The sequence below is a fragment of the Idiotropiscis lumnitzeri genome, unplaced genomic scaffold (genome assembly GCF_059441095.1).
Source record: "Idiotropiscis lumnitzeri isolate Australia: NSW breed Sydney's pygmy pipehorse unplaced genomic scaffold, RoL_Ilum_1.0 HiC_scaffold_29, whole genome shotgun sequence".
Lineage (NCBI taxonomy): Eukaryota > Metazoa > Chordata > Actinopteri > Syngnathiformes > Syngnathidae > Idiotropiscis > Idiotropiscis lumnitzeri.
Window position 1 is genome coordinate 955,582 of NW_028283567.1, and position 27,137 is coordinate 982,718.

The 27,137-nt window shown below is 43.6% G+C and overlaps 1 long non-coding RNA gene across 2 annotated transcripts; it reads right to left on the reverse strand.

The window, feature by feature from the left end:
• Positions 1-1,234: 1,234 nt before the first annotated feature.
• On the reverse strand, positions 1,235-7,681 carry LOC148315964 (uncharacterized). 2 transcript variants are annotated; one of them, XR_015840487.1, is made up of 7 exons: positions 7,540-7,681; positions 6,762-6,881; positions 6,000-6,163; positions 5,471-5,659; positions 3,101-3,196; positions 1,886-2,038; positions 1,235-1,781 (listed from the first exon to the last, which is right to left on the reverse strand). It is a non-coding gene; the product is annotated as an uncharacterized LOC148315964 (long non-coding RNA). The 2 variants fall into 2 exon arrangements; XR_015840488.1 differs by having other exon boundaries at positions 1,886-2,102.
• Between the last annotated feature and the right edge of the window lie 19,456 nt (positions 7,682-27,137).

The following is a 27,137-nucleotide window of genomic DNA, read 5'->3' on the forward strand; positions in this document are numbered from 1 at the left end:
GACATTTTCTGCCCGCAAGATGCATGATATGTACAATAAAAGCATGAGGGGTAAAACCACATGTTCAATGGTAACTTGCGAGCGCTTACCTCCTCGTTCGGGGGGATCTGGTGAGGACTCTCAGCTGCTTTGGCTATTGTCCGAAGGCAGGCGATGCAGGCCGCAAGGCACGCGCACCCTCTTTAGACGCCGTTTTGTTGTGACGACGACGAAGCGTCATCCTCTCAACCAAAGCGTCTCCATCGCCTTGATGCTTTTAGGAAGCTTTTTTTTACAAAAAAGCATTCCTCGATCGTCATTTGCTTGGAGGATTTCATTGCTAACGCTACTAATGCGACTGCTGCTAGTGCTGCCGATGCTGCTGCTACCCACGCTGCTCTCCACACTTATAAGTCTACCCCAGGATCCCGCCCCCCATTTGTACCTCTGGCGCAGATTCAAGGCGGATCTTTTGCACCTCTGCCCCCTGCTGGGTGATATTTACATGATTCACAATGCGGACAAGGCTGATTCTCAGTCAGAGGTTGCATCAGACCCTTATGTACACTATGACGTAAAAAAGACAGGAAACGTACTTATACGTCTTTGGTAGAGGGCGCCATTGCATTAAAAGACGTCTTTGTACGTCTAAGGGAGTAAATTAGTTGAACAAAGTACAGGGTCCTTCACCTGACTACAGATGATCTTCTGGGGACTTTATTTGGTTTTAATCACTTTTGGGGTCTGTATCTATGCACACTCCCTGGTTTTGCTACCTTCCCGGGTACCACATACACACTGCTTAGTTTCTCTGCCTTCGTGGGTACCACATACATATTGCTTGGTTTCTCTGCCTTCCTGGGTACGACATACACACTGCCTGGTTTTGCTACCTTCCTGGGTACCAGTCACACAAACGTCAGACGACTCAGCACATACCGACTGTCTCAGCACTACACACTTTCACTCCAAGGCAGTGCTGTGAACCAACTTACTGACAAGCGGTAGTATTTAGAATTTTAAAAAGTGCTTGAAAGGTTTTGTTCATGTAAAACCAACAGATTATGACATTATTATTATTATTTAAATCAGTATTAAACAGCATCAGCATAGGTTAAAGATATTATACAGACTATATACGATAAAAAAATACTAAACCACCCTTGCTTTTCCGTCATTTCTTGTATAAGTTAACACACAGATGTATAACATTTGTTTATACAAATATAACGATTAAAAAGTAGCTGATTAGAGTTTTAATTTTGTATTCATTAATCTGTAATAAAAATGGACATATTTTGGTTAATAAAATTAACAAGAAATAAAAGTAAAGGGTGTTCTAATACTTTTTTCAAGATTGTCCTAACATACATTTAATGTTTACAGTATATGTCTTCGGAAGAAGCGCAGCATTAGATTTTTTTTTTTGTTCTCTCTCTTTGACTTCTGAATTTGAATTTCTGTCACAGATGTGCTTGAATTCTATTTTGGATGATTTGTGTTAAACTGCACAAATATTTGAAGAGCCATAGAATTCAAGAATCACACCAGTGCTGCTACTCCTCCGAACGGGTGAACGCCCTTGATTAACAACCTGCGTTGAGGTGGCTTTTGAGATTCGTGGTGTGGGAGAAAAATCTCTGAAGGCATTCTTAGACTTCAAGAGAGGGTCCACAATTTTCAAAGACACACTTCCGTCTGAATCAGAGGCCTCACTTGTATCCGGAATATATTCATCTCCACTGTCATCTGAGTTGGAGTAATAATGCTTATCCATTCCAAAGTCAGCCTGTTTTTTTAATCTAAAAAACAACAACAACGAAATATAAAGGATAGAAGGCAGGAGACCAATAAAATATATGCAATTTGCTTGTAAGATTCCCTGAAATCTATATGGGTTGTTTACCTGTATACTTTTGGTCCTCCTGAGCCTTGGGATAGTAATATGGTCTGAGTCTGAGGCACAAAGTTCAGGGGCAGGATTTGACAATGATTCGTCAGAATCTGTGTCGTTATTCCAAGGAAGATTCAGCCCATATTTTTTGTCCAAGGGAGGAGACTGGGTTGCATCAGAGTCCAAGAGAAAATTGAGAACCCATTAAATACTTAATCCCCAGAGGAATCTGCACAGAAAAAGGTCTTAATTCTATTTGAAAAAAAAAAAAAAAACTAAAATATTGATGAATGATATTATGACAAAATAATGTAATAACTAAATTAGAATGATTTTAGGAAATTATTTGCAAAACCAAAACATTGTGGTACGATAATAATGCATATAATTATTCTACGCAGCTATATTTAACAAAAACACTTAATTGACCGTAACAAAAAGCTCCCGGGAGGAAAACTACATTAAATGTTTTTTTAACAGGGCAGTGAAAATATTGGAAAATAAAAAAAATAATGAATAAAATAATATGAAAAAAGAATTCAATGTGTATCGATGGACCCATATGAAATACTTATATCGCTATGTACTTATCAGCCATATCGCCCAGCCCAATATGTAACTGCAACTTCAAAACCTCGGGCCATAACAGGATTGTAACATGGGATGCATATCTTCATTCCTAAATTTGTAGATCCCGAGGAGGCTGCTCAACGGTCCTGGTAATGTAAACCTCAACCAATTCGGTCACAGCCAATGTTCTCCATCCTTGTTAAGAAGTTTTGAAATGATTTAATAGATATAGTATTGCAAACTATACCAGAATTTTAGACATTTTAAACTTTTGATCACAATTTTACCTATTTTCTAAAAATCTGAAGAATCCACATGCCAAATCACCTGCTGTGGACACATAGGTTCTGTTCTGACAGATAATTCAGTTACAGGTTGTGTACTTAAAGCCAATAAGAGGGCAATGCAGCAGTCGACAGCCTGACGAAAGCTTAAGTCTCCCAATGAGAGAACTGTAGTGGCTGGTAGGTTCTTAGATTGTAACATAGTAAAGACATACACTACGCATAACTGTATATCATATGATGATGAGGGAAAATATTATTAGCTACGATTTATGTCCAGATATATTAGAAAACTTGTCCAACCAGCACAGGTCTATCTAACTGTAATTTTAACATCTCAAGACACGACAGGATGACCACATGATACGCATACCTCCTTTTCAGAGTCTGTCAAACCTTGAGAAGGCTGCTTCGATGTTCTGGTGGCATCAACCTCAGCCGATTCAGTCATTGTCGGTTGTCCTCCATCCTAATGAACAAGTTGAATATTAATTTAATGAATTAAAAAAAAGAAAATGGATCATAATTTTACACATTTTAACGAACAAGTTCACGAATGAAACAAAACCAATTACTTTAGCGCATGACAATTAATCTTCAGTAGAGATATGTTGTGACTGATATTTCAGTCACAGGTTGTCTTTTGAACGCCACCAGGGCCGCAATGGAGCACAGGACAGCCAAAAGTCTTCTTGTCGGACAGCTGTAGTGGCTGGTAGGTTCTAAGATTATAACATAGTAAAGGCACATACAACTCCTAACTGTATTTCATATGATAATGAAGGAAAAGATGATTAGCTATGATTTATGTCAACAATAAAAATGGCTCTACGGGGTCCCCACGAACGCAAACCTGACAGTTGGGTGTCAGATGGCCAACATACCTGACTCGCAATTCAACTCAACTGGACCCCACAACACAAGAAAAAGCTGAGTGAGCCTCAAACCAGACATACACATTCACTGACAAATATCCTGTGACACCAGATATATTAGAAGTCTTGTCTAATCAGCACACGTCTATCTAACTGCAATTTTAACATCTCGAGACACGACAGGATGAGCACACGATACGCATACCTCCATTTCTGAGTCTGTAAAGCCTGGAGGAGGCTGCTTCGATGTTTTAGTAGCATCATAAATTTATTGAATTAATTATATTTGAGGTTGGATTAGATTTTTACACATTTTAAGCCTTAGCCACCCAAAACAAAACATAAGCTCATGAATGAAATAAAACTAATTAATTTCGCCCATGCCAATTAATCTTCTGTAGACACGTGTTGTGACCAGTGTTGTTTTTGGCAGGCATTTTAGATTTTGTCCAAGTCATTTGGACAAAGTGCTGATTTGTTTACATCACATTTAGTCATCCCAATTCGTTATAGTTTTAGTCCAGTTTTAGTCAACAAAAACTAAAAAAAGGGTTTTAGTCCAGTTTTAATCGACGGAAACGCAAAAAAAGTTTTACCCTAGTTTTCGTCAATTTATTCACAAAGGTTTTAGTCCAAGCGGCACGGTGGCCCAACTGGTTAGCATGATGGCCTCACAATATTGAGGTCGTAGGTACGATTCTGGCTCCGGCCTTCCTGCGTGGGTTTCCTCTGGGTAATCCGGTTTCCTCCCATATTCTTAAAACATGCATGGCAAGTTGCTTGGACACTCTAATTGCCCCGAGGCATGAGTGTGAGCGTGGATGGTTGTTCGTCTATGCATGTCCTGCGATTGGCTGGACACCAATTCAGGGTGTACCTCGCCTACTGCCGAAGACAGCTGGGATAGGCTCCAACACCCCCCGCGACCCTAGTGAGGAGAAGCGGTACAGATAACGGATGGATGGATGGATGGATGGGTTTAAGTCCATTTGAGTTAAAACAAGGCATTCAAGGTTTCCACCCAATAACAAAGACTTTTGGATGGACTACTAAGGATTCTTCATTACAAACAGAAAAAAGTGGCAACAGTGGAATCAATGCTCACTGCTCCAAAATAAGCAGAGAAGCAAAACATTTTGTTGGGCAACTGTTGTGGCTTTATTTCACTAAAAGCAACATAAAATAATTTATGAACCACATGCTAACAATTTTGTCTCGTCAACGAAAAAAATTCATGTACATCACGTCATGTTTTCGTCATAAAAGAACCTCGTATAGCTTGTCATCGTCATTAAAAAAGGGGCGTTAACGAAGTATTTTCGTCATAGTCATCAGTGACGAAAACAACACTGGTTGTGACTGATATTTCAGTCCCAGGTTGTCTCCTGAACACCACCAATTGGGCAAGGGCGCGCAGGAAAGCCTGGGGTCTTCTGTTTTTCCAGTATAGAAAGGCTAAATATCAAATTGAAACAGTGTTTTATATGATGAATATACAGGGTTGGTGCTGGTTCTGGTAGGGAAACCACAACATAAAGATGTCCTTAATTAGTCCCACAATGGGGATATTTGCAATATGGCATATGATGGCCTAACAGGGCCACCGCCCAGAAAGGAGTAACGCAGAACTTTGTAATACTGTCACTCCCTGACCAGTTCGTTGTTCCTGCAGAGCCAAACTTTGACTCAGACCCACAAATTTGAATTACAGATAGTGGACAATGGAGAACTCCCCCAGTCAGTCAGCATGTTCAACTTCCATAGAAACCTCACATACATTTATTAGATTGCCAAACTAATTGGAAACTACATCACCAGAACACCACAAGTGGGCTCTGTTATTGTACTTAAAGATGCATCTTACAAACCTGTGTTCTCCAAGGCCAGCTGGTCCATAGTCTTAAGTTATTTTTTCGCCAACATCAATGTCTCAGAGCGCAAACAGACAGAGGTGTGGTCTGTCCTCTGTTGTCATCTTCTTCATTTTACAGTTGGGGTGCATGTGGTCATCATTAACCAGTCTTCCCAGACTGCCATCTTCTTGAGCTGCATCAACACTTAGAATAGATTAAAAAAAAAAAAAAATTATTCAATCAATGTCAGAAATTAATCTTTGAGACAATCTTGTGTACACAAAACATAAAAATAGGAAATCCACAATGTTTAAATCTAAATCAAATCATACAAGAAATTTCTATTGGAATCAGACCCTATTAACAGCTTGTCTTTGAGACTTCATGATCTATATTTTCATTTGTACAGATTCAACGCATGAATAAAAGTAATTATACATTTTTGCTTAGAGAATGATTTTTCCCCTAACACTTATGGGATGAGTATGTGTTTATTTTTTTAAATAAAAACAAAAATAAGATAACATCTCAATCTTTGCCTCACCTCCAAGTTTTTTCTTGCCGGCGGAAGTCAAACAAAAAGACAGTGCCTCTTCCATCCATCTTCCTGCGTTGAGATTCATCAGAATCTATCAATTTTCCTCTGTACTCCATAATAAAGAATAAAGTCGTCTTTCCTGAAAGGGGCCTTGGTAAATACTCCTCGACCTAGTTAACAGGGAAATCAAGTTAGCTTCGTCATATTTTTAAGCACACAAATAAGGAGTCATCATATTCATTTGGGCCACTATACTAATGTAGGGTGGTTTGAAACATTGCTTCTTGTGAGGGATTGAGCAGAGCCCTTCTTTATGATTTTAAAGGAACAGACCAGCCAAAATTCATTTTCCAGCATTGCATTAGCCAGTATGTATTAGGACTGAAAGTACAAATGTCAATGGCACCTGGTTACGTAAAAAAAAAACTTTAAGATTATTTAGTTTCAAAACAATGACATACACTGTACACAGTCATATTGGATCGCGTCACGTGATCTCTGTGACGTATTACGTGCTTTACACTAGACTATCAATATCGGACTTGTTCACCGGTCTATTGTGGTATAAAAATGCCGGAGGGCGTCATCAAGTACAGCCTTAATTTAGATAGAACTCCTACCATCAGGTTTCACGCTCACTGAAATAACTTGAAACTGACAAAAGAAAAGGTCAAGACACTCTTAATGTAAAATAACCACTTAAAAAACGATGTCAGCTTGGTTATCAGAAAACAATAATATATCTTAGCAAAAGCGTTAACATCATACCTTTAAATGAGTTTATATACTTCGCTTCTAACTCTGCAGTCTTGTCCAGACCCTTGACTGCATGTTCAATAGTATCCTGCTTTGGGGACTTCCTGCATCTCAGGGAAGGCATTGTTTATTCTATAAAGAAAAAAGACAGTTTTGTGTTGAGAATTATTAATACTACAGGCTAAATGGAGTTTTAACAATATCAGTGTAAGAAAAATAAATTATAAATTAAAAAAATATCAATCCCTCCATCCCAATTAACGATTTCAACCATAATAGTTTATATTGAAGTTTAAACAACAGACAGACAGATTTATGCAGTGTGACTACAAAAATCTTACCAAAATTGCATTCACAGTAACCTTTGCTTTAAGAATCATGTAATTAACCAGTGAACATCGTGTCTTACACAAAAATTAATGACAGAAATTATCATGGTACTTGCATTCTGTTGTTCTATAACAAAAGTGCAAGCTGTTAGCTCCGCAAAGCTAACGCAACAAGCTAGCGTCCCTCGTGCTCACATTCAATGCAAACCTGACCACCGGATGAAAATACGCGTCGGTTTAGTTCTTTAAATGAGTAAAAGCACCATGACGTTTTATAATTATTCAATGCTTAACTGGAGCTCGTCAATTATGTCGATGTAGGAGCACATGTTTGCTAGGCCAGTGTTGTAGGCCCACATCCATGGTGCTACTTTGTATAGTGTTTTCCACACAACTATCTCTAACCATGAACAAATGCACTCGAGGCATGTTTTGAATAAAAACAAACGAAAAACACTTACCTCTCCGTTTCAACAGCAGTTCGAACTTCGAAGTGGTGATATTCTCCAGCGTTAAGCACCTGCTCAAACTGCGAATAGGTCAAATTCAACAGCGTCTTTTTTCGGTCTTAATAAGGACGCGATGAGAGGAGGAGGGCTTGCCTTTTCGTCAGCACGCCCCGCGCGGGTGGTGCTGCTTTATCACTCTCTATCTGTGCCCGCCCGCCGGCATGTCGATAGAAAAATAATATTCCTTCAAACATTACTTTCATCTTCTTAACGTTTTGTAGTGAATTTAACAGGTTCACCACTTTTTTCAAATACACCAATGGAAAACAGGTCTTAATTGAGGAAACATACAAAGAGCGTCTCACAAACACCTTATGATGAGCAATGTAATTTGATCACGTTTTTTGTCACTGCCTGGACGTCGGTTCACTGGCCTGGTGGCAGTGGCTTGTAGACACTGTCACTGAGTGGGAACGGATCTCAAGGTGGGTCAAACTAACCCAAGCAGTGGATCGGTCCGTTTTTTAAATTTATTAATTTTTTTATTTTATGTATTTATTTATTATTTAATACAAGGGCTTCGGCTCACTACCAGTGGGCGGGACCAAAGAATTTGGGTTTCCTTTGAGCTAGGAGGCAGTCAAAGGCAGTCCAATCCCCGGCAACATAAAGCGCCTAGCTCTGGGGACATGGAATGTCATTTCTCTGGTAGGGAATGAACCCGAGCTGGTGTGTGACTAGACCAGTGGTTCTCAATTATTTCCTGTCATGCCCCCCCTACCAAGAAGAAAACAATTCGCACCCCCCCCCCACCACAATTTTTTTTTACATTTCGTACTAATGTACATGTCCTTTGCATATTAATGTTAGATTGTCAATAAAATATCTTACCTTAACAAAGCTAAATTGATAAAAAAATATATCATTTTGAGAACGACTATTGTGAGGATCTCGAAACTCAGTACTCTGTGGTGCTAATATTGATGAGATGATAAATATGTTGAAGCCACAGAACAAAAAGATTAGATATTGTTTGGAAATTAATGATGTACATAACAAAGGAATATCAGCCTTGATTGGAGTACATTACTGCATTTAAATTTTTAATAAAAATGAAACAATTATTGATGTTATGACCACTATGAAGAATTTAAAAAAACAATATATAAGGATAATTATAGTTTTCATTTTGTTATGTTTAGTCTGTTCATGTTGCATTATTTTTATGACAAAGATGATGGTTAATCGTAGGTTTGTTGCCCAAATGTACCGTTACAACCTGATTAATGTTGAGAATGACGAACTCAAACTGGACACTAAAACGTAAAAACACATGGACTTCTTGCCCCTGTCCACACACGTGCACACACACACACACCATACACGAAGATCCGGGAGGTAAGGACGGTTGTCCTCTCCTACAACGAGGCAAGGGCCTCCACCAAGTCACCCCAGGGACAAGTTTTATTCCCTGATGGTCATCAAATTATGAGGATCTCATTCTACGCCGGAAGGGAGGAGGGGAATTTTTCCCTAATGTGAGGTTTTCGCTCCTCCACTGATGATCACACTGTTGTATGATTTCATTATGATGATCTGTCTTAAAGCCGTAAGGACATGATTTTTAAATCCACAACAGGGGGGAAATGTAAGATGGGCTGAGGATAGGTAATCAGTTTGTGTATTCATAATCATGTTTTTATACACTCATTAATGTTTAACACACACAGAGACACTTACTTGTTATTTTAACACACACACACACAGACACCGTATCCTGAAGATGTGTTTAGTTAAACTGACCTTGGGTTATGATTTTCTGCCTGCTGGAGTCCCTGGTGATTAGTTATTGATGCTTTAGTTAAACTGACCTTTATACCGTGAGTTATTGATGTTTTCTGTCTCTTGGTGATTAGTTGTTGATGCTTTTCTGTCTTCTGGTGATTAGTTATTGATGAGTTAGTTTCAATAAAAAGGCAGAACGGAGGGTGAGAGTCAGAGGGTGTGCGGGATTGAACTGGCAAGACGGCTGTTTCGCCTCCTGGCTCCCTCTCCCATTCTGAATGGCACAAAACGAAAACTTTAGTAAGTTATTTCAGTCTAAAAAAGGCGTCAGGGCATTTTTAAACCGGACAGTAAGTCGTCACTGTCTTGGTTCCTTTTTGTGCCTTGACCCATCCCGGAATTATTGAAAGGATGCAGTCCTATTTACAGGCCCCAGTGACACCCCAGGTTTCTGTTGTTTGTACGAGGGCGCTTAATAGGTACTGCTATTCACAATCGTCTTAGGCTGTTTCTTTGCAGAAGTTTATGGACAATGTGTAGTGCTGTAGGATGCAGTCTAGAGCATTCTTGACATTGAAGCTTTTGTTTCCAGCAACTGCTAATGCGACCGTGCATCAAACATGCAAAACACAGACCCTTGCTCCTCAAGAAGTCAATCTTATCCTTGTGATGCTTTCTCCTAAATTCCTTACAAATTGTGAGACTGTTGCTCTCCATTACAATTAGCACATGGTTTGGCAATAGCATCCACTGAAACAGGTTCTGCCTTTGGCGTGGTGGTTTTGTTGTTTTCCATCTTGGCGGGCACAATGACTGTTGTGAAGACTTTCTTTGATTTTGGTGTTTCTGTGTGTTGTGATTTTGTTTTCTGTTTTATAGAATCTTTCGTGCTTGTCAACAAAGTCAACAAAATCCTTAAACTTCACTCTTCTATTTGTTCTTTCTTGGAGATTGCAGGCAAATTTTCTCCAAGATTCTATAAGTCTGTATGGAAGTTTGTTTGCCAATGCCTTTATATTAGCCATGTTGTCCAAGTCCTCCATGTAATTAACATCTGCCATTATGTTCAAACAGCCCATAAGGAATAATGTGAAAGACTGAAGTGCAACACCATCTTCAGACTTGATTGTTGGCCAATCCATGGCTTCCTTTAAATATGCTTCTGCTATCATGAAGTCATCACCATAAAACTCCTTCAAGATTTGTTTTGCTTTGGTATATCCTGTCAGAGGTTCCATATGGATGCAGCTCTTCACCAACTCATGTGGTTGTTCACTAGTATACTGCAGCTAAAATTGAAGATGATCACGGTTATCACTTGTACGGCCTTCAATCCCATGTTCAATGGCACCTATACAGGTTTTATAATGCAGAGGGTCGCCTTTAAACGTAGGAATGGAAAGTTCGGGAAGAAGCGATGCTTTTTGACTCTTTGCTAAGTATTCTGCGACACTGGCTTGCTGTGAGATTGCGTGGCAAAGGCCATCAAGCACATGTCCCTGTTGTTCTCTACTTTCTGTCTGATGTGGAAATCTAGCCATTGGAATAGTCGAAGTGGGAGCATTTCAGGTCAACACTGCTTGTTGCTCTGATAGGCTGTGATGGTAATTGAATGTTTTTCCTTGTTTAAATTGTAACACACTCATCAGGAATGTGGATACCATCCTCCTGGGTATTTTCATATCTTCTCAAGACATCCAATTTAGCATCAGACTCAGGGAGTGCCGTTTGCATTGCATGCATTTCCTTCTTTGCTTTAATTGCAGCTTCTTCTTGCTCAAGTGCCAACCTTTGTTGTAAATCAGCAGCCTTTGCCTTTAAACATGCTCGTTCCATTTGAGCCTTTAATTTAATTGAAGACGTTGACAGAAGTGAGCTTCTGTCTGTTAGATTCTTTACTTCTACTTCTATGGGTGTAGTTAGTTGATGCAGATCTACTATCAGCAGGTGATATTTGTTTATTGCATCCTTCCTCTGCACGTTTCAAAACGTCCTTCTTCCATTGCTCACATTTCCATTAATTACATTTTTTGGATCAAACCAGTTATTTTGGTCATCGGCAAAATCCTCTTCAGTCTTTAAATTTTGCAGACCGGAATTGAGGTCCACAAATTCTTGCTCCATGCCGCTAAAGCAAACACGAAGCTCAGTTTTTTACAGCGTCAACATTTGCATCATCCTCCATCAATTGTTCAATTTGACGTTGCATGGAGGTCAATTGAGCAAATTTGCAGCTGCGTGCCTGCATCCGTTTAGGCTTGTGATCTTCTACAGCTTTTCTCCGTCATTTTTAATGTCCGCTTTCCACTGTCTTGTTCCTCCATGTCAATCCACAATGAAGCAAACAAAAACGTCAAACTGACTGTAGCGTCTCAATTTGTAGGTCAGCCGAATGACGATCAAAGTTTTAAGCAGTTTACTCACGCACCTGTTACGTGCGCGTCCTTGTTAACTCGCGATGCTTGTCAAGTATGGACGCATGCTAACAGCTAGCAGCTCATTGTCCCGACTGGAAAGTTGCTCCTTAGCTGTGATGTGCCTTTGGTTACACTATCTATCATTAACAAACACAGCCAGCCCTCCTCTTTCCTCTTACCGCTTTCCAGTGTCCTGTCCGCAAGTAGTATTTGGAAGCCGTCAAATTCCACAACGGTGTCCGGCGTTAGCTCTGTTAGCCATGAATCCGTGAACATCAGCAAGCTAGCTCATTGGAAGTTCCTCTCGTGCCGCGTTAGCGCTGTTAGCTCGTCCATTTTCTTGGGAAGGTATCTAACATTTCCCATAAAAACGGACGGGAGGACGGGGTGGTCACGCCTCCTCTTTGCCTGGCGTTTCGCCCCCGCGCGACATCCCCCGTCTCTTCCTCCTCAACTCGTGGGGGATATCGGGTCTCGCTCCGGGAGTCGGCACGGGGTTAGCACGAAGTGCTAACAGCTGATCTCTTGTGTAAACGATTGATCCGTAGCTCCCAGTGACATCTCCGGACACGATCACGCAAAAAACAGCCCTCAGCAGCAATAAAACCACCGCAATTTGGATGTCAATTGCTGCGATGAGGTAAAATAAACAAAACTGGGTAAAGGGAAAAACACGCGAAAAAGGCTCAAATAGTGAGCCGTGCTGCTTTAGCAGGTAGCCACTCGCGTGGCGACGGAACCGGAAAAACAAATGTGGTCCCATCAAAATCTGATTGGATATTTAAAAATAAAAGCGTGAAAATTTGCTTATTTGTCTGTCGTCACCAATGATTAAAAAAATTAAAATCATTACAAAATCCTCAAGCTATCGTGATACCAGACGAGTTCTGCGGGACACCAGACCACCCCAGTTGTCCACAAAAAGTGGTCACTTCAAAATTTGATGTGGCATTTCAAAATAAAAAAATCACCTGAAATATGCACTGTGATCAACACTGATTTAAAAGAAAAATCTTTAAAAAATATCCTCAAACTATCGTGATACCAAACCAGGACTGGGGATACTAGACCACACCAGCTGTCCACCAAAAGTGGTCACATCAAAATGTGATGTGGCACTTCAAAATAAAAGTAGCCTGAAATTCGCTTATTTCACGGTCATCACCACTGAGTTAAAAAAAAACATAGCTCGAGCTTTCGTGATACCAGACCAGTTTTGTGGGACACGAGACTACCCCAGCTGTCCATAAAAAGTGGTCCCATTGAAATCTAATTTGTAATTTCAAACTAAAAGTTGCCTGAAATCTGCACATTTCACTGTCATCATGCCTGACTTTAAAATTTCATTAAAAAATATCCTCTAGCTATGGTAATACCAAACCAGGTTTGGAGGACACTAGACAACACAGCTTTCCACCAAAAGTAGTCCCATCAAAATGTAAGGAGGCATTTTAAAATAAAAGAGCTGGAGCTGTCGTAATACCAGACTAGTTTTGTTGGACACTCGACGACCCCAGCTGTTCATCAAAAGTGGTCCCATCAAAATCTGGTGTAATTTCACAATAAAAAAAAACCCACCTGAAATATGCACATTTCATTGTCATCAACACTGATTTTAAAATAATCATTTCAAAATACCCTCGAGCTATCGTGATATCAGACCCATTTTGGGGGACACTAGACAACCCCAGTTGTCCATCAATTGCGGTCCCACCAAAATGTGATACGGCATTTCAAAATAAAAGTAGCCTGAAATCAGCATACATCACTGTTATCAGGCCTGACTAAAATATCATGACAAAATATCCTCCAGCTATCATGATACCAGACCAGACATATTTCACTGTCATCACCATTGATTTAAAAAAATTAATTAAAAACTAGAGCTGCGAGCAGCTATAAAGGGCCCTCGCCACCCGGACAACGTTGGGGTACTGGCACGTTGGAAATGTGAAATATTTCCGAGAAATAACGTGAGGAATCTTCAAGAGGAATTTGCTTGTAGTTAAAGTTAGAGCAGCTTTTGTTTTCAAAGCCTCGTCAATGTTTGAAGTAAATTTGTTGGCAGGCACTACAGGTGCATCAAATCAAAGACTAATAGACTGAAAAACATTTTCTTCCCGAGAGCCATCACCATTCTGAACTCTCACACACATGCACACACACACGACCACCCTTACCTTGCTGAACAGCGACGTATTGTGTTGTATTTCTCCAATTTCATACTATTTTCCATCACAATATTTATTCTCTTATTTATCTAATTTATATATTTGATTAAATTATTATTGTATTGCACTGGAAAGGGGAGCTCCCTAATCTTGTTGCACACTGTACAATGACAATAAAAGGATTTCGGATTCTGATAAATTTAGAATGGCCGACTTCCTGTTCAATTTAGCATACGGCTCCATGAGACTTTTTATTAGGTCTTGGCTTTGTACACACTTCATCAAATTTTCAGTTTGGTGAAACAGAGATATGGGGCTGTTTTTTTTTGTTGTTTTTTTTTTCTAGGGGGCGATAGCGAGCCATTTTTAAACAACTGTACGACAAAATAATAAAATATTGTGAATATTGAATCAACTCCCGGTTGGGTGGACGCTGGCACGTTTGGCTGCCACTGCTCACCGGTAACTCTCAGAAATTTTTTGGATCCGCTTGTTGTACCTGCTTTAGCAGTTTACAATCCCTCCAGTTACAGTGATTTTATTTATTATCTGTATGTTGAGCGATCCCGATTCTCATGAATGCCACCCACCGATTGCATAGTCGCTGACGCGTCTACTGTGGCTAAAGTTTAGCTTACCTATCAAAGTTAGCACCTGTCTGCCATGTGGACCCGCAGGCCAGTCTGCTTCTCGCACTTCTGCCTGTTCCTGTCATGTCATCAACCTGTGTCAGGACAACTTCAATCCACTGCCGCTGAACTCCGCTGGATTTACCGACACATGCCCGAGGGAAACGCACCACCACCACTGCTCCTCCTCCCGAACATCGCTCGTCGACCCTTGAAGGATTGTATGGCAATTACCGGCATTTTAAACATTTATGGGACAGAATGTCAATTATTTAATTTAGCAGGTTTATATTTACTGAATATGCTATGATCGCAAAATTCCGGACGAACTGGCGAGGCTGCCCGGCCCACCGTGGCTTGTCATCGGGACCGGGAGGCGGCGCAGGCGACGCAGAGAGAGGAAGCAGAAGCGGGGCTGCAGGTCCGGTGTCTTGCAACGGCTGCGACGGCAGCCCCATAGGCAACCACTGCCGAGTCTGTACCTCACCAACGCCAGATCCGTGGTCCACAAAATCGACGACCTGGGATTACAAATCCTGGGAAACCGCTATGTGCGAGACAGCAGTGTGATCGTCGTCACGGAATCCTGGCTGCACGCAGACGTCCCCGACGCTAGCATCCAGCTGGCCGGGCGCTCGCTACATCGCGCGGATCGGACGAGGGACACCGGTAAGAGAAGGGGCGGGGTGGCTCTGTGTTTACGTGCATGAGAACTGGTGCGGCGATAGCACGATCGTCGAGAAGCACTCTTCCCCCGACATCGAGTTCATGTCCGTTAAATGCCGGCCTTACTTTCTCCCGAGGGAGCTAACGGTCGTGATTGTCACAGCTGTTTACATCCCTCCCGACGCTAGCACTAGCACGGCGCTCTCGCTACTCGCGTGCGTCATCAATAAACATCAGCGGGCCCACCCTGATGGCGTTCACGTAGTAGCGGGAGACTTTAATAAGGCCAATTTAAAGACTGTACTCCCAGAGTTTCACCAGCATGTCAAGTGCCCAACGAGGGGAGACAACACTCTCGACCATGTGTACTCGAACATCAAGCACGCATACAGGGCCCTCCCACTCGCCCCCCTCGGCCAGTCAGACCACCTGTCCTTGCAGCTCGCACCTGCATACACCCCTCTCAGGCGCAGATTCAGGCCCACCACAAAGACTGTGAAAACCTGGCGTGACGGCGCCATGAGTGAATTACAGGACTGCTTTCAAGACACAAACTGGGGCCTCTTTGATCATCAGGACCTTGATATCTACACACATTGTGTACTGGACTACATCAAGTTCTGCATGGAAACTGTGTCCCTACACAGGACTATACGGACCTTCCCAAATGCGAAGCCCTGGATGTCCAGCAGGGTTCGCTCTCTCCTCAAGGCCCGTGACGCTGCCTTCAGGTCAGGCGACAAAGCCCAGTACAGGGTGGCTCGTGCTGACCTGAGCAAAGGCATCAAGCTAGCCAAGGCAACCTACAAGGGGAGGCTGGAGGCCCACCTTGCCAGTAACAGACCACGGGAGGTGTGGCAGGGTCTACGGAGCATCACCAACTTCCGTGGCAGCAGCACGACCTCTGCAGACCCGAGTGCATCGCTGGCAGAGGAGCTTAACTGCTTCTTCGCTCGCTTTGACTCGTCCCAACCGTCACACCCCCGCACTTCATGCTCCAACTCCCCCCCACTCACCGTAGAGGAACACGATGTGAGGCGCGCGCTCCTGGCTGTTAAACCCAGGAAAGCTACTGGACCCGACGGAATACCAGGCAAGGTCCTCAAAACATCAACTGTCACATGTTTTCTGCAGGATCTTCAACCGCTCCCTGGCTCAAGCAGTCATCCCCTCCTGCTTGAAAACTTCCACCATTATTCCTGTCCCCAAAAAGTCACCAGCCGTCCACCTGAATGACTACCGTCCTGTTGCTCTCACACCAGTCATCATGAAGTGTTTCGAGAGGCTGGTTCTCCAGCACATCAGGGACTGCCTTCCTCCCACTCTGGACCCCTACCAGTTTGCATACCAGATCCACTGAGGACGCCATCAACACTGCTCTGCATGTTGTGCTGGGCCACCTGAAACAACAGCGGAGCTATGCAAGGATGTTCTTTGCGGACTACAGCTTGGCATTCAACACAATCATCCCAGACATCCTCGTCGCCAAACTGGACATTCTCGGCCTCCCTGCCCTCACACGCATCTGGATTAAGGACTTTCTGACCAACAGACCCCAGACTGTGTTGCTCGGCCCCTACACGTCCTCCACCTGCATGCTGAGCACCGGTTCCCCTCAAGGATGCGTGCTGAGCCCTCTCCTATACGCCCTCTACACCTACGACTGCAGCCCGGCCCACGGCAACAACACCATCGTCAAGTTTGCTGACGACGCGACAGTGGTCGGTCTGATCTCGAAAGGTGACGAGACAGCCTACAGAGAGGAGGTAAAGAGACTGACAGCTTGGTGCAAGGACAACAGACTGCAAAAACAAAGGAGATTGTCGTCGACTTCAGGAGGAACAAGACGGTGCCGCCCCCCCTCTGCATCGAAGGCGTGTGTGTGGAGAGGGTCCACACGTTCAAGTTCCTCGGAGTACAGATCTCCGACGACCTTTCTTGGACTCACAACACCACAGCAGTGGTAAAGAAGGTCCACCAGCGTCTGCACTTCCTGAGAGTCCTCAGGAAATTCAACCTGGACAGGAAGCTGCTGCTAGCCTTCTACCACTCGTCCATTGAGAGCCTGTTGACGTACTGTGTCTCCACCTGGTACAGCGGCTGCACTGAGGCGGACAGAGTGAGGCTCCAGAGGACAGTCAAAACAGCGCAAATGATTATTGGCTGCCCTCTCTCCTCACTGTCGGACATCTAAACCGCCCGGTGCCTCAGAAGGGCTCTCAACATCGTCAAAGACAATACCCACCCAAACTCACACCTGTTCGACCTGTTGCCCTCTAGCAGGCGCTACAGATGCATCAAATCGAGGACCAATAGACTGAGAAACAGTTTCTTTCCGAGAGCCATCTCCATTCTGAACTCTCACACACACACGAGAACACCCCTACCTTGCAGAACAGCATCGTGATGTGTTTTTATATACCCTATTCTGTACTAAATTCCATTGCACTCACTTATTTATTTATCTAATTTATATATTTGTCTGTATTATTGTTGTATTGCACTGGAGAGGGGAGCCCTCTAATCTCGTTGCACACTTGAGTACAATGACAATAAAGGGATTTCTAATTCTAATTCTAATTCTACTACGCATAGGAATGACTGATTGTAGTCATGGTCTTTACTGTTTTATGATATTATTTTCACATGCTAACGTTACATTACTTAGTTTATAAATGTGTGAACATAGTATTTTCATGACCTACACTCACATTCACATCATACATATTCAGTCTGCACATTACAAACTGATGACAAGCCAGACAGCACTTCATGGACAAATACGACAAAGCACATTCTCCACGTAGGCCATAGAGATGCAAACATACCAAATTGGGCACTGGATTTAGTTTTAAAATCGCTGCATTGGCTCCCCGTGTGTTTCAGGATTGATTTTAAGGTGCTTCAATTAGTTTTTAAATGCCTTAACGGTCTTGGGCCATCCTCGCGGACCCTGAGGTCCTCTGGCACCGGCCTGTTAATTATTCCTAGGGTGAGGACTGGAACACATGGCGAGGCTGCATTCAGCCATTCTGGTCCTCGTCTATGGAATAGCCTGCCGGAGGACATCAGGTCCGCAGAGACTGTTGATATTTTTAAAAGGAGGCTCAAGACCAGACCTGGGCATTGCACGGCCCGCCGGGTGGCACTGACTGGCCCGTATGACAGACCTGGGCATTGTATGGCCCGGGCCACATACCTTTGGTTGACTCTGACCGCGAGTGTAAGGTTAATTGGAAATTTCAAAATAAACATACTTTTTAATTTCACCTCATTCATGGGCTAAAGCTGCACTGCTTTTATTCTGAAATTGTTTTTTTTTTTTTATTCCCGCACAATGTGCGTCGCACATAATGACGTAATGCGTTTATCAAGACATGCGCGCAATTGAATCACAACAAGACGACGTTCGCCCTCAAAAATGTCCGCTCAGGCTAAAAAAAGAAAGGTAGATGCCGAATGTAGAATTTTCAACAAAAATTGATCAGCGAAGTATTTATTTACTGAAGTTAGAGGTAAAGCTGTGTGTTTAGTTTGCGGGGAGCAGATCGCCGTGTTGAAGGACTACAATTTGAGTCGGCATTACCAGACGAAACATGGAGAGAAATATAAAAACGGCACCAGATAACAATGAACTGGGACACTTTTTCTCAAAATCACAGTTCAGTGACAGTCAATATGTTGTATCTTGCTTAATGTTTGGTGCAAAAAGACAATATTGTGATGTCTTTAAAATGCTCAGAACCTTTACACAACTATCCAACAGTATATGGAACTCAAAATGTGTTTTGAAGTGAATGTGACAGAATATGTTTACTAATATGAGTCACAAATAGTAAAAAATTTTAATATTTTGTCTACCATTGTGTTGAGAAATTTGAATGAATAAATTTTTGGAAGGCAACCGAATTTTTTCAGTTTATTTGGTATTTAGTTTCATTGCTTAACTTTAATATATACTCTTGCCAGCTTGTCAAAACAGTGCTATTTACTGCTTTTTAAAAAAGAAATACAATTAATATTATGCAGAATTGAGTTCAGCCTTTTGGCCCGGCCCTCCACAATATTTTATGTTTCTTATGCGGCCCCATGGAAAAAATAATTGCCCACCCCTGCTCAAGACTCACCTTTTTTGTTTGGCTTTTAAATAATTTATCTTAGTCTTTTAATTCAGGACTGTCATTTTATCTATTATCATTGTCTTTAATTTTTTTTAGCTTCTTTGTCTTTTAGTATCATTTTTCTTATACATTTTAGCTCCGTCGTTTTATATTATTGTCTTTTAATTTTTAGCTTCTTCTATGTCTTTTAGTATCATAATTTTTCTTAAATATTTTAGCTTCGTCTTTTTATATTATTGTCCTTTAATTTTTAGCTTCTTTTTTGTTTAGCATTATCATTTTCTTTTATATATTTTAGCTCCAGTGTTTCCTCAAGGGGGGCCTCCGCGCTGGGAGGTGTGGCTGGCCTTCTCACAGGGGGCTTCATCCCGGAGGCTCCTTAGGCCCGGGGCCCTCTGCACTATGTGTAGGGTCTACCCCGGTCAGTCTGGGCTAGGGGTCTGTGTGTTGGCGCAGCTCCCTGTGGGCGTGAGCCGTCATCCCTCTCAGCGCGGATTACCTACCCTGGGTACATTTTCTCATATGGTTTCTCTGTGCCTTACCCTGTCTTTCTACTAAGATGGTTTATTAAGTTGTGTGAATGCGAGTGTTCTGTGTGTATGCGAGTTCAGGCGTGTATGTTGATGTGTCTTGTGTTTATGTTGAGTGGGTGGAATGGGTTTTAGTTTTTCGTTGTAATTTGGATGTTTTTATTGTACAGCACTTTGAGCCGCATTTTATGTATGAAAAGTGCTCTTATAAATAAAATTTGATTGATTGATTGGAGGGTTCACTGGGACGCCATTGCAAAAACACATTCTGAAAGACATAATTTGATTTTGGAGCACACATACATGCACACTGACAAGATTACAGGGGAATACCAGCAGGAGAGACGGAGAGACTGCCCGCCGGAGAAGGCCAGCCGTGGAATACCAGTCTTGGGGACCAGCTGGGAATCAACCATCCAGACAATGATTAATCTGGAGAGGACCTTCCCTTGGACGTAGACCCGTGTCGGGGGAAGAATGTGAGGCTGGGCTGAGATAACGCACGACTCTTTTCGACTGTGCTTGCCCGAGTACATTTTCTCATGAGATTAAGAAAAAGCCGCTCAGTACTATTTCCTGAACCTCTGCCCCATTCATTTCAAAAGTCCTAGATAATGTAGTCGCCACTCAACTCCACTCTCATCTCACCTGCAATAACCCTTTCAGTCCGGTTTCCGTGCACTTCACAGCACTGAATCAACTCTACTCAAGGTCACCTCTGATCTCCTCATTGCAGCTGACTCCGATTCATTCTCCATTGTCATCCTTCTTAACCTGACTGCGGCCTTTGACACCATCTCACACACCATCCTTCTCAAAAGACTTTCTTCCATCGGCATCACCCACACCGCCCTCAACTGGTTCCATTCATACTTCAAAGACCGCACTCAGTTCATCCAGCTTAAATATTTCTCATCAAAGTCTCTCCCAGTCACCTCAGGTTTGCCCCAAGGCTCGGTCCTGGCCCCCCTATTATTTATCATATACCTCCTTGCCCTTGGCAGCATTTTCCGAAAATTCAATATCGCTTTATATTGCTTCGCGGATGACACCCAGCTCTAGTTCTCCTGCAAACCCAGCATATCACTCCCTCCCACCTCCGTCACCTCCTGTCTATCTGAAATCAATGACTGGTTTTCTAATGATTTCATGAGGCTTAACAGCGACAAAACAGAAGTTATTCTTTTCAGTACAAAATCAATACAATCCAAAGTTGTCAGTTTTCCCATTCCTGTTGGCCCCTCCATTGTTTTCCCCTCCCCTCAGGTCAAGAGTCTGGGTGTCATCCTTGACAGCACTCTATCTTTCCATAAGCATAATAACACAACCCGGTCAGCCTACTTCCATCTGCACAATATCAGTCAACACCGCCCCTCCCTTTTTCCCTCATCCACTTCTATTCTGGTCCAAGTCGAGTCAAGTCAATTTTATGTGTATAGCCCTTAATCACAGACAGTCTCAAAGGGCTTTACATAACCACAATCAACATCCACTGATCTTAACCCCCAGGAGGGCAAGGAAAAACTCAAAACCCCATTGGGGGAAAAGTGAGAAAACTTGAGAAGGGACCACAGATGGGGGGGAAACCCCCTTCCAGGATGACCAGGCTGCTTTGGATGCTAAGTGGGCAACATTTGACACATACAATGATGCTATACAATGTTAGATGAGATAATGTGAGAGTCAATTAAATGAAGTGCTGCAGGAAGATGACTTTAGTGGAGTGGGTCCTCATCCAGGACCGTAATCTCCATGGCAGCATATCCGAGGATGAGCCTTCGATCTTGAAATCGTCAGTTTGGGGTAAATTCAGAACAGCCACTTCCAAGTGAATCACCATCACCTAATTCCCAAGCCGTGGAATTGGGAACAGAAAAAAAAGAACAGAAATAGTAAACAGGCCAACAAGTAGTTCAACGAAGTGCTGAAATATAGGGAAATCAGAAGAGGCGCTGCATGAAGACGACTTTGGGAGAGCAGGTCCCTCCCCGGTTGGTCAGTGCCGAAATCTTCATAGCAGGTCACCATCACCTAATTCCCAAGCAGGGGAAGAGGGGGCAGAAAAGAGGAGAAGCGGCAGTAAACAGGCCAACAAATAATTAAATTAGATGCTAAAGTATATAAATAAATTGATCAAATGTCGCGCTGCAGGAAGACGACATCACTGGAACAGGTGCATGCCCAGTTTGTCAATGCCTTAAACTTCCTAGTGGGTCACCGTCACCTAATCCCCCAGCCGGGGAAAAGGGGGCAGAATAGAGAAGAAAAGAGAAAAAGCGGCAGTAAACAGGCCAACAAATAGTTCAACTAAATGCACAAGAGTATAAATGCGTCTTTAATAGTGTTTTGAACATTTCTACTGAGGTGGCGCCTCTAATACCTGAGGGTAGTGCATTCCAAAGCATTGGTGCCCGAATAGAGAACGCTCTAGAACCTGTGGACTTCTTTTTGGCTCGCGGAATCACTAAAAGACCAGCATTTTGTGAGCGAAGGTTTCGGGACGGAACATATGGTACCACGAGGTCAACGAGATAGGAAGGAGCTAAGCCATGCAATATTTTATAGGCAAGTAGCAGAACTTTAAAATCACATCTCAAGTGGACCGGAAGCCAATTCAAATTGGCAAGTATCGGGGTAATATGATCAAACTTTCTCGTTCTAGTCAAGAGTCTAGCTGCTGCATTTTGAACTAACTTTTAATACTAGACATGGGGAGACCCGAGAGCAAAATGTTACAATAGTCGAGGCGAGACGTAACAAACGCATGGATTAAGATTTCTGCATCACAAGTTGATAGAATTGGGCGAATTTTAGCAATGTTACGCAGATGAAAAAATGCAGTTCTAGTAATATTTTTAATGTGCATTTGAAACGACATAGTTGTGTCAAATATAACACCGAGATTTTTTGTTGAATCCTTTTGGGCAATTTATCGATACTCATAGTGGTGTCTTTGAAAAAGGTACCGATGACGCGCTGGTCCAATGATCAGCATCTCGGTTTTATCTAAGTTAAGACGCAAAAAATTGAAAGACATTCATAGTTTAATTTCGGCAAGGCATGCCTCTAATTTATAGCAATCACACGGATTTGTTATATCCAACGGCATGTATAATTGCGTATCATCAGCATAACAATGAAAACTAATGTTATATTTCCGTATAATATCACCAAGCGGTAGCATCTAGTACCAATCCCTGCGGAACTCCGCGTGTGATCTTACAAAGATCAGAAGTCGCATTGCCATGAATTACACGGTGCGTCCTCTCCGACAGATACGAATTAAACCAAGAAAGCGCTGAACCTGAAATGCCAACACAAGTTTCAAGGCGTTTTAATAATATGTTATGATCAAGTGTCAAAAGCGGCGCCAAGATCGAGTAAGAGTAATACAGTGAACCCTCGGTTATCGCGGTTAATGGGGACCGAGACCACCCGCGAAAACTGAAAATCCGCGAAGTAGCGGCGCACCTTCAAAAATGCTTAAATTATAAATATATATATATATATATATATATATATATATATATATATATATATATATATATATATATATATATATATATACGGGTAGAGAGAGAGAGAGTGAAATTCATGTTATAACAAAAAAAAAATTATTATTAAAACTTCTTATTTTTTTATTCCCCAGCCAATATTTTTGTATTTATTCAATTACTTATTTTTTTATTTATTTAATTACTTCGACTTTTAACTTCTGGTACGCCGTCCGGTGTGCCCTGTGAATGTTATGATCCTCCAGCAGAGCTGGAGGATTGAGCAGGACTCTCCAAACGCAGACACAAGTAGGATAACAATCCGACGCCAGGTAGTCAGTGTAGGTGGTAGTGAGTGTAATCAGTGAGTGAATGGGAATCCGGTGCGGGGCTGGTGGGCGCGTCTCGCAGCAGCTGACCGCATGGCGCGAGACGATCGCTGGAGCGGTCTAAGGCGTTGCGTTCAGGTCGTAGTCTCCCCAGGAGGCGTGGTTTCGAATCCCACCTCAGACAGAGACCATTGAAAGTACCAAGCAAGAACAAAGCAAACACAGTCAAGAGAGCATTACCAGTTGCCAGGATGGCAGAGCGGTCTAAGGCGCTGCGTTCAGGTCGCAGTCTCCCCAGGAGGCGTGGGTTCGAATCCCGCCTCAGACAGAGCCCATTGAAAGTACCAAGCAAGAACAAAGCAAACACATTCAAGAGAGCATTACCAGGTGCCAGGATGGCGGAGCGGTCGAAGGCGTTGCGTTCAGGTCGCAGTCTCCCCAGGAGGCGTGGGTTCGAATCCCACCTCAGACAGAGCCAATTGAAAGTACCAAGCAAGAACAAAGCAAACACATTCAAGAGAGCATTACCAGGTGCCAGAATGGCGGAGCGGTCTAAGGTGTTGCGTTCACGTCGCAGTCTCCCCAGGAGGCGTGGGTTCGAATCCCACCTCAGACAGAGCCCATTGAAAGTACCAAACAAGAACAAAGCAAACACATTCAAGAGAGCATTACCAGATGATAAGATGGCAGAGCGGTCTAAGGCGTTGCGTTCAGGTCGCAGTCTCCCCAGGAGGCGTGGGTTCTAATCCCACCTCAGACAGAGCCCATTGAAAGTACCAAGCAAGAACAAAGCAAACACATTCAAGAGAGCATTACCAGGTGCCAGGATGGCGGAGCGGTCTAAGGCGTTGCGTTCAGGTCGCAGTCTCCCCAGGAGACGTGGATTCGAATCCCACCTCAGACAGAGCCCATTAAAAGTACCAAGCAATAACAAAGGAAACACAGTCAAGAGAGCATTACCAGTTGCCTGGATGGCGGAGCGGTCTAAGGCGTTGCGTTCAGGTCGCAGTCTCCCCAGGAGGCGTGGGTTTGAATCCCACCTCAGACAGTGCCCATTGAAAGTACCAAGCAAGAACAAAGCAAACACAGTCAAGAGAGCATTACCAGTTGCCAGGATGGCAGAGCGGTCTAAGGCGCTGCGTTCAGGTCGCAGTCTCCCCAGGAGGCGTGGGTTCGAATCCCGCCTCAGACAGAGCCCATTGAAAGTACCAAGCAAGAACAAAGCAAACACATTCAAGAGAGCATTACCAGGTGCCAGGATGGCGGAGCGGTCGAAGGCGTTGCGTTCAGGTCGCAGTCTCCCCAGGAGGCGTGGGTTCGAATCCCACCTCAGACAGAGCCAATTGAAAGTACCAAGCAAGAACAAAGCAAACACATTCAAGAGAGCATTACCAGGTGCCAGAATGGCGGAGCGGTCTAAGGCGTTGCGTTCAGGTCGCAGTCTCCCCAGGAGGCGTGGGTTCGAATCCCACCTCAGACAGAGCCCATTGAAAGTACCAAGCAAGAACAAAGCAAACACAGTCAAGAGAGCATTACCAGATGATAAGATGGCAGAGCGGTCTCAGGCATTGCGTTCAGGTCGCAGTCTCCCCAGGAGGCGTGGGTTCAAATCCCACCTCAGACAGTGCCCATTGAAAGTACCAAGCAAGAACAAAGCAAACACAGTCAGGAGAGCATTACCAGTTGCCAGGATGGCGGAACGGTCTAAGGCGTTGCGTTCATGTCGCAGTCTCCCCAGGAGGCGTGGGTTCGAATCCAACCTCAGACAGTGCCCATTGAAAGTACCAAGCAAGTACAAAGCAAACACAGTCAAGAGAGCATTACCAGTTGCCAGGATAGCGGAGCGGTCTAAGGTGTTGCGTTCAGGTCGCAGTCTCCCCAGGAGGCGTGGGTTCGAATCCCACCTCAGACAGAGCCCATTGAAAGTACCAAGCAAGAACAAAGCAAACACATTCAAGAGAGCATTACCAGGTGCAAGGATGGCGGAGCGGTCTAAGGCGTTGCGTTCAGGTCGCAGTCTCCCCAGGAGGCGTGGGTTCGAATCCCACCTCAGACAGAGCCCATTGAAAGTACCAAGCTAGAACAAAGCAAACACATTCAAGAGAGCATTAGCAGGTGCCAGGATGGCGGAGCGGTCTAAGGCGTTGCGTTCAGGTCGCAGTCTCCCCAGGAGGCGTGGGTTTGAATCCCGCCTCAGACAGAGCCCATTGAAAGTACCAAGCAAGAACAAAGCAAACACAGTCAAGAGAGCATTACCAGTTGCAGGGATGGCAGAGCTGTCTAAGGCGCTGCGTTCAGGTCGCAGTCTCCCCAGGAGGCGTGGGTTCGAATCCCGCCTCAGACAGAGCCCATTGAAAGTACCAAGCAAGAACAAAGCAAACACATTCAAGAGAGCATTACCAGGTGCCAGGATGGCGGAGCGGTCTAAGGCGTTGCGTTCAGGTCGCAGTCTCCCCAGGAGGCGTGGTTTAGAATCCCGCCTCAGACAGAGCCCATTGAAAGTACCAAGCAAGAACAAAGCAAACACATTCAAGAGAGCATTACCAGGTGCCAGGATGGCGGAGCGGTCTAAGGCGTTGCGTTCAGGTCAAAGTCTCCCCAGGAGGCGTGGGTTCGAATCCCGCAGCAGACAGACCCCATTGAAAGTACCAAGCAAGAAGAAAGCAAACACATTCAAGAGAGCATTACCAGGTGCCGGGATGGCGGAGCAGTCTAAGGCGTTGCGTTCAGTTCGCAGTCTCCCCAGGAGGCGTGGGTTCGAATCCCACCTCAGACAGAGCCCATTGAAAGTAGAATAGAATAGAATAGAAATCCCTTTATTGTCATTGTACTCAAGTGTGCAACGAGATTAGAGGGCTCCCCTCTCCAGTGCAATACAACAATAATACAGATAAATATATAAATTAGATAAATAAAGAAGACAGTGCAATGGAATTCAGTACTGAATAGGGCATATAGAAACACATCACAATGCTGTTTTGCGAGGTTAGGGTGGTCTCGTGTGTGTGTGAGAGTTCAGTATGGAGATGGCTCTCGGAAAGAAACTGTTTCTCAGTCTATTGGTCCTTGATTTGATGCATCTGTAGCGCCTGCCAGAGGGCATCAGGTCGAACAGGTGTGAGTTTGGGTGGGTGTTGTCATTGACGATGTTGAGAGCCCTTCTGAGGCACCGGGCGGTGTAGATGTCCGTCAGTGGGGGGAGAGGGCAGCCAATAATCCTTTGCGCTGTTTTGACTGTCCTCTGGAGCCTCACTCTGTCGGCCTCAGTGCAGCCGCTGTACCAGGTGGAGACACAGTACGTCAGCAGGCTCTCGATGGACGAGCGGTAGAAGGCCAGCAGCAGCTTCCTGTCCAGGTTGAATTTCCTGAGGACTCTCAGGAAGTGCAGACGTTGGCGGACCTTCTTTACCACTGCTGTGGTGTTGTGACTCCAAGAAAGGTCATCGGAGATCTGTACTCCCAGGAACC